Consider the following 15,773-nt stretch of genomic DNA (forward strand, 5'->3'; position numbering starts at 1 on the left):
AATGCTCGTTGATGGCGAGAAAGAACATACTGGGGGAATCGCCTCCCCCAGTACTTGTCATTCAAAGGAAGGCCCGAGATCACTCCCTTGCCCACGGCCTTCGAAAGATAGAAACATTTCAGATCATGTTTCGAGTTCTCCTTTACAACACAAAGACTGACTAAATCCATCAGTGTGAGTTCGACCTTTTTTTCATGGGCCACAAGTATCAGACCCATCACTATGCTAATGAAGTTTGGACACATCTAAGGCAGGTTCAACCTGAGAGCCTCGACGAAGTCGAATAGGAGAGGGTGTATTGGAAATCTCAGCCCACATTTTTCTAACTAGATCTCGTATATACAACAGAAACCCTCCACAATGGTATCGGCAGTAGCTCCGGGAGGGGGAAGAAGGGTTTTGATTTCTAGGGGTATTTGGTATCTCTCTCAAATTCCCCTCAAATCGAGAGAGGTCACAGCAAAAGGTAAAAGAATGTCTTCATTTCCTAAAGGTTGAGACCCCGATGGACAAACTCTTGAGTTCGACATCTAAACCTAGAGTCTTGAAGGACGAAGTGTCTAAAATTTGAATTTGTTTGAGTTCGCTGGTCGAACTGAGAACGAAAAGTAGTCGAAGTCTAAATAAATTAAAAAGACTTAGAGAGAGAACTCGAGTTCGAAGTAGATGAGAAAAAGAAAGAGTTACCTTTTTACTGCATGATGATGACGTTGAACAAACTGTTGGAATTGATCTAGGGTTTAAGAAAAAGTTTAACGCTTCGGGTAAGCGGCGGAATTTTAAAAAATTTATTTTAACAAGTAAAACAATTTTACTAACCTAGACAAAGAGCAAGTACACGTAAATAAAAAACTATTATGAGCATAATAAATTTACTAACCTTTTTAGAAGCTTGAACGTTGAGAAGCTTTTGGAAAGTTGCAACGTTAGTCTCCCCTCGCAGCACGTCTCTCTTCTTTCCTAGGCAACACGAGCAACCACGATGGTTTCTATCACAAGAATCACACGAGAGAAAAGGAATTAGTGAATGGGCACTTTTAAACACTACGACTCAAGAACAAGTCTTAAAGTCGAAGAGCTAAAAACGCTAGGTCAAATGAGGACCTAGGTGCCAAAACAAAAAAGAAAAATAACTAGAGAGAGAGAGAGAGAAAAGTCGGCCAATATTCTAGAGAGAGAGGCTCTCAATCTCTAAAACTTTGGGATGAATGAAATGTGAAGAATGAGGCCCCTATTTATAGGAGAGGCTTTACCTTCAATAAGGTAGTTTCCTCTTCTATAGAATATCACATATTCATGAGCAAATATTGTCTTATTCCTTCATGAGTCACACGGTCAAGGGAGCCTTCTAGAAGGCTTGGATTTATTTCCTCTTTTGTTCCCTTGACTTGTCTTGACCGAATTCCCTTATGCCATCCATAGGAAATTTGTTTCCTCTTTTTCTTTTGGCAAATATCTTGATACATTTATGCACAAAATATTCTCTCTTTCTTTGGGTGATGGGCGCCCAAGAGGCTCTCTAGAATGGGCTTCTAGAAGCTTCTTCATTTGTTCATGACAACATGAAAAAGGCCCATTAAGAATTTTCAATAAAATTCTTATGAAATGAAATTAATCCAAAAGGCCCAATGAACTCATCATGGCCAAGTGATATATGTCATCATATGACAATGTCAAAAAATTTATTGACATTCATTTCATCATATGTCCAAAAGGACAAAAATACCCTTTAGACAATTTTCGTAAAATTTGTCTCGTTCTTGTTTTGACTAGCTTCTAGTTTAACTATTCCTACTCGATGTGATTTGTGACAATGACCTCATGGATCCAAATGAACAAAGCTTGAGCTAAATACTTGGACTCAAACCTTTTCCAAGTTTAGCTTAATGCCAACTTACTCCACTAAAGAGTTGACACTGAAAATCTCTCGGTTCAAATGAATTTATTTTCTACTCAAGAATTCAACCTAATTGTAATGAGTGGATCCACTGAATATTATCTATGTTTACCCTTCACGAATATCATCAGCTAGCTGGGATTTACAAAATTACCATTTTACCCTTCTAGCTGTTATTTCCTCAACTCCTTTGTCGCTTGTGAATAAGTTAGAAACAATGTATTGACAAGGAGCTAACAAGTCACATTGTTTCATCCAAAAGAATCAAGACTCAATTTGGACACTGGCCAGTTCATTTATTCACATTCCAAGGAACAAAGCATGAGGTGATATACATTGCATTTCGGCAATCTTGTACATGAATTCCATATCTATGAGAACTTCACAAAGTTACTCATGACATCTTCACAGCTTAGTACTTCACCAATAGGCCCTGTTCAGAATCACATAGTGAGTCCGAACTCTGACTTTCTCAAATGAGAATAAGTAAGCTGTGAAATGGCATGTCTCATTTCAGGATTAAGGTAAGCACGATGCAATTCATACGTAGTGACTTTGAGACATAAGAGGTTAAATGGTTTGTTCTTATTTTGTCTCTAGAAGTGCACTGGCCAATTCAGTACCTTCGGAAGATACCTAGAAGAACTATATTGTCTCTAACTCTCAATGCCCCATAACCAGACATCATAGATTCTCCTAACAATCGTACTGAGGTCAATAGTCCTTTGACCCTTAGATTGCGAATATATCGTTTTAAGCAAACTACGAAGAGTTTGTTCATGCAAATCTACATTTGTCTCTTCGTAAGTTGTTTAGTTTGTTTATGGACTAAAGACTAATGTTATATCATAAAGCTTCAAACAGACAAGGAAGAATGAATGAACGTTTCAACTTTTTATTAATTAATAAGCAATTACAAGCAAGAATCTTCGTGAGATTTTATTATATCAAATGTACAAAATAAAGACTACAACTCTTCTTGTGGGCACCATTGACAACAAACTCCCACTTGACTCAAAGAAGATGTGTGTAGTCCTTCATGCCTAATCCCTCTCAATGTTGGTCGAAGACCTTGTTCGCTAGGGCCATTGTGAATGGATCTACCAGGTTGTCCACCGTTGAGATCTTCTTCACTTCCACGTCTCCGCGCTGCACGATCTCTCGAATCAAATGGTATTTCCTCTCAATATGTTTAGAGCGCTTATGGCTTAGCGACAGCCTCACTATTATCACAATAAAGGGTCATGGGCTCATCGACGTTTGGAATAACTTCCAAATACTTAAGGAATTTTCTAAGCCATACAGCCTCTTTGGATGCTTCACAAGCAGCCACATATTCTGCTTCCATTGTGGAGTCAGCAATACAAGATTGCTTAATACTACTCCACACAACAGCTCCACCATTAAGGATGAACACAGATCCCAAAGTGGATTTCCTGGAGTCCTTATCCGCTTGAAAATCGGAGTCGGTATATCCCGTTATAGTCAGGTCAGTACCTGAGTATGTAAGCATCAAGTTCCTAGTTCTTTGAAGATACTTAAGAACATGCTTAACAGCAATCCAGTGCTCGGGTCCAGGGTTAGATTGGAAACGGCTAACTACGCCAACGGCGAAACAGATGTCAGGTCTAGTGCAAAGCATAGCATACATCAGACTTCCTACGGCTGAGGCGTAGGGAATTTTTCTCATGTCCTCAATCTCTTATGCAGTCTTGGGAGACTGGTCCTTAGAGAATGAGACTCCATGCCTAAAGGGTGTTTGGCCCTTCTTGGAGTCCTGCATCGAGAAGCGATCCATCACCTTATCAATATAAGATGCTTGAGAGAGCGACAGAGTCCGATTCTTCCGATCTCGAAAGATTTGGATCCCCATAATGTACACGGCTTCTCCTAGATCCTTCATATCGAATTGTTTTGCCAGCCCGACCTTAACCTCAGATAACTTACCCACATCATTACCTATGAGTAATATATCATCGACATATAGTACCAGAAACACAACTTTGCCTTCGTGTATTAACTTGTAAACGCAAGGCTCATCTATTGACTGTTCAAAGCCGAAGCTTTTCACAGTTTCATCGAATCTAATATTCCATGACCTAGATGCTTGCTTTAGTCCATAAATGGACTTAAGCAACTCACAAACTTGGTCTCTTGACCTTCTTCCACGAAACCGTCTGGTTGAGCCATGTAAATGCGCTCGTCAAGATTGCCATTCAGGAAGCTTGTCTTGACATCCATTTGCCAGATCTCATAGTCGAGAGCTACAGCTATGGATAGGAGTATGCGGATGGATTTAAGCATCGCGACTGGCGAGAAGGTTTCTTCATAGTCAATACCTTCTTGTTGGGTATAACCCTTCGCCACAAGTTGTGCTTTGAACGTCTCGACGTTCCCATCAGGACCCCTTTTTCTTCTTGTATATCCACTTACACCCTACGGGTTTAATCCCTTCAGGAAGGTCTACAAGTTTCCAGACTTTGTTGACATACATCGAGTGCATCTCAACTTTCATGGCGTCAAGCTAAAGGTTTGATTCAGAACAAGCCATCGCTGGGCTATAGGAAACAAGATCATCCATGTCAGAGACGGCTACGAGAGAGTCTCCATAAGACATGTACCTGTAAGGCTTTTGAGTAGCCCTCCCACTACGTCGAAGTACTACTTGACGAGTTTATGAAGAGTTAGGTTGTGTTTCAGTTGGGGTAAGAACAGTTCTTACAGATGAGGTAGAAGCTTCCTCACCCAACTTTTCTTCTAGCATAATTTTGCTTCTAGGTTTTGCATCTTCCATAAAGTCCTCCTCAAGGAAACGAGCATTCGTGCTAACGAAAGTCTTATCGTCCTCGGGACTATAGAAGATGAAACCATTGGTTTCCTTTGGATATCCCACAAACAAGCACAATTCTGACCTACTAGCCAACTTGCTAGTCTTTTGCCTTATCACGTGTGCAGGGCAACCCCAAATTCGGATGTGACCCAGATTTACTTTACGGCCAGTCCATCGTTCATAAGGAGTACCAGGAACCGTTTTGGACGGAACTTGGTTCAGAATATAAGCGGCTGTTTCGAGGGCATATCCCCAAAAGGAAAGAGGGAGTGATGAGTGACTCATCATTGATCTAACCATTTCCATAAGAGTTCGGTTTCTTCTCTCTGACACTCCGTTTTGTTGAGGTGTGCCAGGTGCGGTAAGCTGAGAAGCGATACCTTCTTCTTTAAGAAAGTCATCAAACTCTCCAGACATATACTCACCACCTCGATCAGATCAAAGGGTTTTGATCACTTTGCCAGTTTGCTTTTCCACTAAAGCCCTAAAGACCTTAAATACGTTAAAGGTCTCGGATTTGTGTTTGAGCAAATAGACAAAACCATATCGCGAGTAATCATCGGTGAAGGTAACGAAATATTCGTATCCTCCACGTGCATGTTGGCTGAGCGGACCACATACATCAGAATGTACTAGTTCCAGCAACTCAGTGGCTCTTCGACCCTTATCGGAGAAAGGTCGCTTAGTCATTTTTCCTTCTATGCATGATTCACAAGTAGGTAGTGAACCTAGTGCAGAGGCTTGGAGTGGACCGTCCCTCACAAGTCTCTTAATCATATCTAGACTGATATGACCAAGTCTTAAGTGCCAGAGGTATGTTGACTTTGTTAGATCGGAGGATTCAGAAAGTTTGATCCTCTTTGGCTCCCTAATAAGATCGTTATCTATTTCGGTGTCTAAAAGAGAAGGTTGAGTGGGATAAATGTAAAAAAGACCATTCTTCATACATGCATCAGTGACAAAAGAATTTGAAAAAGAAATACGAATTCCATTCTTTATAAACTTTAAATAATAATCTTGCTCGAAAAGTTGAGCAACAGATATTAGGTTTTTCCCAAAGGAAGGAACATAATAAACATTATTCAAATTTAAAGTGCGATCTTCAAAAGACAGCGTCACGGATCCCACAGCCTTCACAGACACCACGCTCCGATCACCCCACTTGAAGCAGAAGTCGCCATCCTCCAAGCTTTTGCTTTTCCTAAAACTAGTTAAGGAGCAGCAAATATGGTTTGTAGCAGCGGAGTCAATAATCTACGATGGTACGTTATCAGCTACTAAACAAGCTTCGGTTATAAGAACAATACTTTTTTCCTTAGTCTTGAGGGAGGCAGGACAATTCCTACGCCAGTGACCAGGTTCATTGCAGTGGTGGCACTTGTTGTTAGACTTGTCCACCTTCGGCGTCTTCTTCTTCTTTTGAACCTTAGGTTGGTTCTTCTTCTCGGCTTTGCGAGGTCTCTTCTTAGATCCAGAGGTGGAGGCAGTAGCATATACCTCTCCTTGAGTCCTCTTTTTCTTAGTAAGTCCCTCAGCGGTTTGAAGCTCCTTCATAAGCTCGGTAACAGTGTACTCTAGCTTGTTCATGGAGTAGTTCAGCTTAAAGGTATCAAAAGACTCAGGGAAAGTTTCCAAGATCATGTCTATTTTAGTCTCCCCATCAATCTCAGATCCAAGGATCTCCATTTCGTTTAGATAGCTAATGATCAGCGTCATATGATCTCTAACGGGAGTTCCAGCCTTCATGCGACAATTCATAAACATTCGGACCGCTTGTTGCCTAGCTTGACGTCTTTGCCCTCCAAACATCTCATGGAGATGGTAGAGCATATCGGTCGCAGTCTCGATGTCACGATGTTGTTGTTGCAACACATTGTTCATTGATGCTAAAATATAGCACCTCGCAATCTCATCGGATCGGAGCCAGGCCGCCAGGGCGTCTTTTTCCTCTTGTGTCGAATCGTCATTCGTTTGAGGACAGGGGGTGGTGAGAACCCATATGTGCTTGTCGACAGTAAGGACTATGTCGAGGTTACGTTTCCAGTCGACGTAATTGTCGACTTCGAGTTTATTCGAGGAAAGAATGGTTGAGAGAGGATTGAGAGACATTTTGCCTATAAAAGTTTAAACACGTTTAAGATTAGTCTTTGGTTTAGGATTTAAGTTTTGTTTAAGACTTGATAAAATCCAAAGGTGTTATAAACCAAACGATAATTTACTCCCTCGAGAGAAGGTCGCAAAAAATCTCCGTTTATAAGTAAATGACACATCATTAATGCTTAGCCAAGATGTCAATACACCAATTTTGACTAGCCACCTTTTAAATTGGTTTGATCACTCACATCCTTTCGCAGAGCCTCAAGGAAGGATTACTAGGGATTGAGCCTAAGTGTGCAACCAATCACTTAGTCCAAAAGATCAACTTTGAAAAAACAATCCCCCAAGAGGAGGCCTTGTCTTCATCATCTCACTCTCGGACGTAGCTGATGGAAGTAAAAACGTCAAAGAGTACTCTCATTTAAGAGAGGGCCACAAGAGTGACTCTTAGTCTCACGTTAATTACTTCTTTCATTAGTGTTGGGGATCGTGGGTTACAAACAACGAATATAACCCTCCCACTTAGTTTTTGGAGTTGGTACATCGACTCTTATAAGTTCGGAAACGGATTTCCAAGTTATAGAGCGATAGAGCGGACAACTAGAAAAGAATCCTAAAGGTTCATGTTCAGAGCAGTGTTAGTGCATAAAGGCACAAGGTACATACTCGGATCTTTTCCTATTTTCTATTCGGGAAAAGTGCATGAGGGAAGTGTGAACTTCAACTCACTCGAACACTTGAAAGTTTGAGATTACACATCTTTTTATTTTTCGGCTTGTCTACGAAGAGACATCCCACTTAAATTTTCAAGAGCATATAGATTTTGAACATATGTGATATAGATATAGTTTTGAAAACTTATTTGATTTGGATGAAAAAATATTTTCAAGTTTGAAAATGAAAACGGTTTTCAAAATTCAAACTAGTTTTGTAAAAATTCAATTTCAATTAAACTTTCAAAAATCAAAACATTTTAATCTTCCATATTATGTTTATAATCTTATAAAAAAAACATTTTTTCTCAAGAAAATTTTCTCAGTAGAGTTCTATAACTCACGGTAGTGGGGCTGAAAATCCGGATTTCTAAAAAACTGGACTTTCGGAACAGCCTCGCACCTCGCAGTAAAATCGCCATAACTGGCAGCTCCGATGTCCTTTTGACCCAAAACCAGTGGCATTGGAAAGAAGACAGACAGACCTTTAATTTGATTTAAGAATAATTAAATTTCTAATTCGGAGCAGAGAGTTATTCCATTTTTACTGTGGATTTTACTCCAGCTCGAAGAAAACAGAAATATAATTAAAGTTCGGTCTTTTAGTGCGTAAAAGAATCGAGTGTAACGGAACGTTTTAGGAAGTTGTTAAGGCTTTTATTTGTGTTTTATTAACATGGTATAAAAGAAATAACAACAAGCATAAAACGATTCAAGCAAATACAAGAAACTAGTAAGACAAGAAAACTAGTCACAAAATTTACTCGAAATTTTCTCAAACTTAAAAACACGTTTTTTAATATAAAAAATTAAAAACTTTTAGAACTGATTCTAATTGGTTTTAATAACATCCCAAACTCATATAAAATCAACATGATTTTTAATTTAAAGGCATGAGCAATAAATTAAAAAAAATCTAAGAAAACAATTCTAACTTGTCACAAAATTAGTAAACATTCGAAAACGATTTTCAAGCTCATAATTTTAATTACATAAACATGCATATCTTTGACCATAGCTCTGATACCATTTGTTGGAATTGATCTAGGGTTTAATAAAAAGTTTAATGCTTAGGGTAAGCGGCGGAATTTTAAAAAATTTATTTTAACAAGTAAAACAATATTACTAACCTAGACAAAGAGCAAGTACACGTAAATGAAAAACTATTATGAGCATAATAAATTTACTAACCTTTTTAGAAGCTTGAACGTTGAGAAGCTTTTGGAAAGTTGCAACGTTCGTCTCCCCTCGCAGCACGTCTCTCTTCTTTCCTAGGCAACACGAGCAACCACGATGGTTTCTATCACAAGAATCACACGAGAGAAAAGGAATTAGTGAATGGGCACTTTTAAACACTACGACTCAAGAACAAGTCTTAAAGTCGAAGAGCTAAAAACGCTAGGTCAAATGAGGACCTAGGTGCCAAAACAAAAAAGAAAAATAACTAGAGAGAGAGAGAGAGAAAAGTCGGCCAATATTCTAGAGAGAGAGGCTCTCAATCTCTAAAACTTTGGGATGAATGAAATGTGAAGAATGAGGCCCCTATTTATAGGAGAGGCTTTACCTTCAATAAGGTAGTTTCCTCTTCTATAGAATATCACATATTCATGAGCAAATATTGTCTTATTCCTTCATGAGTCACACGGTCAAGGGAGCCTTCTAGAAGGCTTGGATTTATTTCCTCTTTTGTTCCCTTGACTTGTCTTGACCGAATTCCCTTATGCCATCCATAGGAAATTTGTTTCCTCTTTTTCTTTTGGCAAATATCTTGATACATTTATGCACAAAATATTCTCTCTTTCTTTGGGTGATGGGCGCCCAAGAGGCTCTCTAGAAGCTTCTTCATTTGTTCATGACAACATGAAAAAGGCTCATTAAGAATTTTCAATAAAATTCTTATGAATTGAAATTAATCCACAAGGCCCAATGACTCCACTAAAGAGTTGACACTGAAAATCTCTCGGTTCAAATGAATTTATTTTCTACTCAAGAATTCAACCTAATTGTTATGAGTGGATCCACTGAATATTATCTATGTTTACCCTTCATGAATATCATCAGCTAGCTGGGATTTACAAAATTACCATTTTACCCTTCTAACTGTTATTTCCTCAACTCCTTAGTCGCTTGTGAATAAGTTAGAAACAATGTATTGACAATGAGCTAACAAGTCACATTGTTTCATCCAAAAGAGTCAAGACTCAATTTGGACACTGGCCAGTTCATTTATTCACATTCCAAGGAACAAAGCATGAGGTGATATACATTGCATTTCAGCAATCTTGTACATGAATTCCATATCTATGAGAACTTCACATAGTGAGTCCGACCTCTGACTTTCTCAAATGAGAATACGTAAGCTGTGAAATGGCATGTCTCATTTCAGGATTAAGGTAAGCACGATGCAATTCATACGTAGTGACTTCGAGACATAATAGGTTAAATGGTTTGTTCTTATTTTGTCTCTAGAAGTGCACTGGTCAATTCAGGTGCTTCGGAAGATACCTAGAAGAACTATAGAGTCTCCAACTCTCAACGCCGCATAACCAGACATCATAGATTCTCCTAACAATCGTACTGAGGTCAATAGTCATTTAACCCTTAGATTGCGAATATGTCGTTTTAAGCAAACTACGAAGAGTTTGTTCATGCAAATCTACATTTGTCTCTTCGTAAGTTGTTTAGTTTGTTTATGGACTAAAGACTAATATTTTATCATAAAGCTTCAAACAGACAAGGAAGAATGAATGAACGTTTCAACTTTTTATTAATGAATAAGCAATTACAAGCAAGAGTCTTCGTGAGACTTTATTACATCAAATATACAAAATAAAGACTACAACTCTTCTTGTGGGCACCATTGACAACACAAACATGAATCCGAAACCCAGAAACTTAAAAACCCGACGAGGATGAACGAAAACCCAGAAACAAAAAGAGATGAGAGAAGACGACGACGACGATGAACGAAAGAAGCTTAGTTTTATACGAGAACGAGTTGGCCGGAGAGCTGAGCTTCACTTCAGAGACACGCAGCTCATGGAGGAAGATGAAACGTCCTTCACACGCAGAGAAAAAAGAGAGGAGATAGAAAGTTGTGCATGGCACGATAAACAAGAACGTATGAGAATTCTTATTGAGCAAGTTTTGGTTTGGGGCTTGAATAAACAAAATCACAAATTAAATGGCAAACCATGTATCAAACTACTATCTCTCCTCAAAATATTATTAAAAGTGTCTAAAAATAAGAAATTCAATATTTTGGTCAAAAACAATAAAATCACTAATAGAACCGATCATTTCCCTTGTTTCGATCAGTTATAGCTAAAGCCACTGAATCCATTAGTAATATAGTGTCGTAATCAACTTGGTCGTTGCTGTAGAATGAATAGTACGGATGTTAACTGTACCACATCCTATCCCATGATTACTTGTTTGAAACTTAACAAAATATTATGCCGATTTCCATTTCATCATGTCTATTTGGCCTTCAACGTCTTGTGCCTCACTTGATATCCGCCGCAATGCATGAAATTAGTACAATTTTGTCGCCTAGTTTTGGAATATTGAGAATAAAAAAAAAAATACAAGTTCTACGTATGTGTGCATTCTTATAATATTAATAATAATTTTCCCTTTTCCACGTCTTTCTTAGTTTTGTATCTGCTATTCTTTATTAGCAATTGATAGCTTTTTGAGAGAAAAGTTATAATACTGCCACATTTTACTCACTTGTCACTACAAATCTCTTCCTCATAAAGGCAGATCTTCCTTGTTTTATATGAAACCAAATTGTTAGGCCATCTCCAACCATACTCTAAAACACCAAATATACCGTTTTTTTTCCTCCAACCACACTGCAAAACCAACACCAAATTTGCAGTGTTGTACAGTGCCGCGCCAAATTTGGCGTGGCACTGTTCACACGGCAATTTTTTTTTTTTTTTTTATACTTATTTATACATATATATAACCTTACAAATATTTATAAAACACCAAAATTCATAAATTGACTACAAAAATACATTAAAACAAAATAACAATACATAAAAATTTAAACATAGATTACAAAGTTTAAATTAAACACACAAAATAAAATAAAAACTAAAACAATAACATAATTTTATTTCTTTTAGTTTTTTTTAAATATTGGTAAGTAATAAATAATTTTAATCACTTAATTAAAAAGTATAAACATTATAATTATTTATTAAACTATTTATTAATAAAGAGATTGTATAATTTTAATAATATAATAATGATGAATAGTATTTTTAGTGTGAAATTTGATGTTGTGATTGGAGTTGGAAAAAAATTTGGTGCTAAATCAACACAAAAATTGTGTTGAATTAACACAAAATATGATAAATGGGTTGGGGTTGCCCTTATAATACATAATGCAGATACGTAATAAAATGTGCATTATAGATTTGTAGCAAAAAATAAATTATAAAATTAAAATATAGTTAATATTTGCAAATGTTTAAGAAAATAGCTAAAACAATTATATTTTACTTAAATATCATCGTATTAAACATGCTATGAGCTTCGAATTTCTAGAAAAATTTCAACCTACTTTTTTAATTAAAAATAAAATTTTCATATATTTGATTGATGAGCTTTCTCTATAAACCAAAAAACTCATACTAATCTTCATTAAATTTTCATTTATTTCCAAAAAATTTCTATAAATTTTCAGTTATTTCCATAGAAAAAAACTACAGAAATTTTTAGTTTTTCATAGCAAAAGTTTGGAGTACCACTGAGGAAAAAAGACGATGATAAATGACGACCCTGAAGTTTTATTATGCATTGGTCTTAAAAATGAAGATAAAAATCAAATCCCACCGGCGAACGAAAAATGTACCAATGGTGGACTTCAGCGGAATTCTACAGTAATAGACATGACCTTTTGTCCAACACAATGGGTCTATTTTTTAAGCTCTCCTCGCCACGAATTGTAATCACTCAATTTCGAGTTCATATGAGGAATATATGAATTTTTTAAGTTTTGATGAGAAAAAAAACGGTATGAGAGAGAAAGAGAGAAAGAGGGACGAACTATAGCAAAAAAAAATGCTGCTTTAAAAGAAAGATAAAGTAAAAAATTCAAATGACTTATTCAAGTGTCACCTTATCTGTTTAGCTATTTTTTTTTCCAAACGTTGGCTATATCCAAAATGTGATTTTTTGAATGAGTTTAACTGATGTATCAATTAAACCGAAAAAATATCAACCCATTTTAATCTTTCTTTTCTTAGTTGGTTAATTTTTAAAAATAAATAAATAAATATTTGCACATATTTTTCTAAAAAGACATATAGCGGAAATGTATTTTCTTCATTTTTTTTCACAATCAATTATATTTTACAATAATTGATTGCAACTAACCATTCTTATAACTCCTTTTAATATTTTAATCAAAATTTCATTTTATTAAAAAAAATAACTTATCGAACCCGCAATAAATTTAATTTACTCTTTAGTTAATTAATTTACTGCGAATTTAGTGGACTATTTTTTTTTAATAAAATAAAACTTGCGTTATTTTTTTAAAAGGATAGTTGATTATTTTGCGTTATCTTGGGAGTTTCTTGCCTCAATATCAAATATCATGGTTGCGGCCATGTTTGATTTGATATACAAGTTTATTGGATTTGATTTGAATATATATATATATATATATATATATATATATATATATATGTGTGTGTGTGTGTGTGTGTTTTTTTTTTTTATATTGAATTTGATAGCTATAAATAACTATACAAAATTCTAAACACGTAAATGAACGATGAATCAAAGAAATAAAACAGAGAAAGAGGGGAGAAAATTATTATAAATAAAAAGTATTATTCAGAAATAACTGAGAAAGAGAGAGAGAATGTTACACAAACTTCCTAAAAAAATTAGGTCAGGTATCTATGAATAATATTGATATATTAACCGTGTTAAACAATTATAATAAAGATATATAGGCGCTATGAATTAAGGAAAGAAAACATAAGATAAAAGAAAATTAAAGAAAAAAAAAAGAAGTTAAATATTTTTTTTTAGTAGGGGCACTATCGACCAGGATTACATGATATATTAGCAGTGCAAAGAGCAGGTGGCACTATCGGCCAATATTACATAGTAGGTGGCACTATTGGTCAATATTACATATTTATTAGAATAAATTATAGGGGGCATGCATTTCTGCATCTCATGAGGGCTTGAACCAATGACCTCTCCGTCGAGGTGTGTGTGAGATTACCGCTAGACCAAGCTAGTTACCACAAAGAAGTTAAATATTGTATTCCTTAATAGTTGTTGGAGAGAGAGAGAGAGAGATGCACGGATTGCTATAGAAAATTAAGTCAAACATCAATTAAGTTTTACTCCTAAGAAAAAAGTTATTGTCAAATTTTTTAAAAATATTATTCGGTATTTATTGAGGGTAGATTTGTCAAATCAAGTTTGTTTGCCTAGTTCAACTTCATTATAAGTACAATTTTACAATAGAGAAAATGGTGGCAAAAATACCCAAAGTTTGAACATATTTGCATTTTCTTACTAATTGTTTAAAACATGCGGGCAAAATACCTAAAGTTATATTTCATCAACTCCGTCACTACCTGTGTCGTTATATTGGATGGATATTACAGATGTCATCATCTGTGATTTATTTGACAATTAAGTAATGAGAAATGAATGAAAAAGCATTAATAGAACAAATAAAAAAAGAAAAACAAATTAAATACATTTGATTAAAAAGGAACGGAAAAAAAAACCCTATGGGGCTTGAAGTTGTTCTTCAACTTAGCGTTAATTTTGAAAATCCTTCTATTATATAATGGTGGACTGAATGGTGTCGAGCTCGTTGATGACCCGACCCATCTGCTCGGTCTGACCCTTCAACGCCGTGGCGGTCTGGGTCCCGATCTCGAGGGTGTTTTGGACCACTTTGTTGGACCGCTCGATGGCCTGGTCCGTCTCGTCCATTGTTATGTTTCCTGACTCGATTAGTTGCTGGTTCGACATCGCCGACGCCAGCATCGTCTGATCTTCCGCCTCGTCCATCGCACCCGGGGCGTCGAGCAGTTCGAGCTTCTTGTTGCCGAGCGTGTTGATGTACGTCTTCCTCAGAGCCACGTACGAATTCAGCTCTTTGATCACAGAGAGCTGAGATGTTAGAGATGTTAGAATGTATACTTTTGAGATCATCCGATTAGGTGTAATTGGCCCAAACAATCCTAAATCATTTGGTTTATTTTTTTTGGCGATTTTTGTCTATCAAGTTTTATTTCGTTCTCTCAACTTTTTCATTATATAATAGAAGGATAATCTTCGTTAGCGTCGTCACTTCGACTCCCATGAACTTCGGCGACTCTCCCGCCGGCTCCGACACCGACGAAGCCGCCGCCGCGGCAGATGAACGGGTCTTCTCGCTCGCGCCGAGGCCGTTGACCCTCGTGGCGGTCAAAGGCTGGATCTTTGGGGAGAATCCAGGCGAGGATAGGCATATCGAAGCGAGGGTTTTGGGTTTGGTGGATAAGAGTCGGAGCTTCAAGCCCTGCGACGGCGCTGAGAGCCTCGCTCTAGCTGGGCTCTGGGGGAGAGAGAGAAGCCCTCTAAATTGATTGTATTAAATTTGTTTTTTTTTTTTTATTTGTTCTATTAATGTTTTTTCATTCATTTATCATTACTTAATTGTCAAATAAATCACAGATGATGACATCTGTAATACCCATCCAACATAACGACACAGGTAGTAACGGAGTTGATGAAATACAACCTTAGGTATTTTGCCCGCAGGTTTTAAACAATTGGTAAGAAAATGCAAATATATTCAAACTTTGGGTATTTTTACCACCATTTTCTCTTTGCAATATAAAGAAAATGTTGGCTATTTTGCCAATTTTAAGTTTTGGTTTATATTTAGCAACTTAGCTACAGTCCCCACATTTAGCTGACTGTTTAACAAACATAGTTAAAATTATATAGTAGAAAACGTAATTTGTGATATATATATATATATATATATATATATTATATATATATATATATATATTTTATATATATATATATATATATATATTTTATATATATATATATATATATATATATATATATATAATATAGCTGTCTAGAATGTCCTAATGAAAAGGCATGAATCATATGCAACATTTAAAATGTGAAGTAGTCGTGTGACTCGTGTGCACAGCCACAATTTCCAACCTGTATAAATATTGAC

General features: G+C 36.3%; 1 pseudogene; it reads right to left on the reverse strand.

The window, feature by feature from the left end:
• Positions 1-14,365: 14,365 nt before the first annotated feature.
• LOC149407130 (putative plant SNARE 12 pseudogene) lies at positions 14,366-14,743 on the reverse strand (annotated as a pseudogene).
• Between the last annotated feature and the right edge of the window lie 1,030 nt (positions 14,744-15,773).

Source organism: Urtica dioica, chromosome 1 (genome assembly GCF_054948205.1).
Source record: "Urtica dioica subsp. dioica isolate 48M chromosome 1, U.dioica_male_clone48M_v1_H2, whole genome shotgun sequence".
In the NCBI taxonomy this organism is placed as follows: Eukaryota; Viridiplantae; Streptophyta; class Magnoliopsida; order Rosales; family Urticaceae; genus Urtica; species Urtica dioica.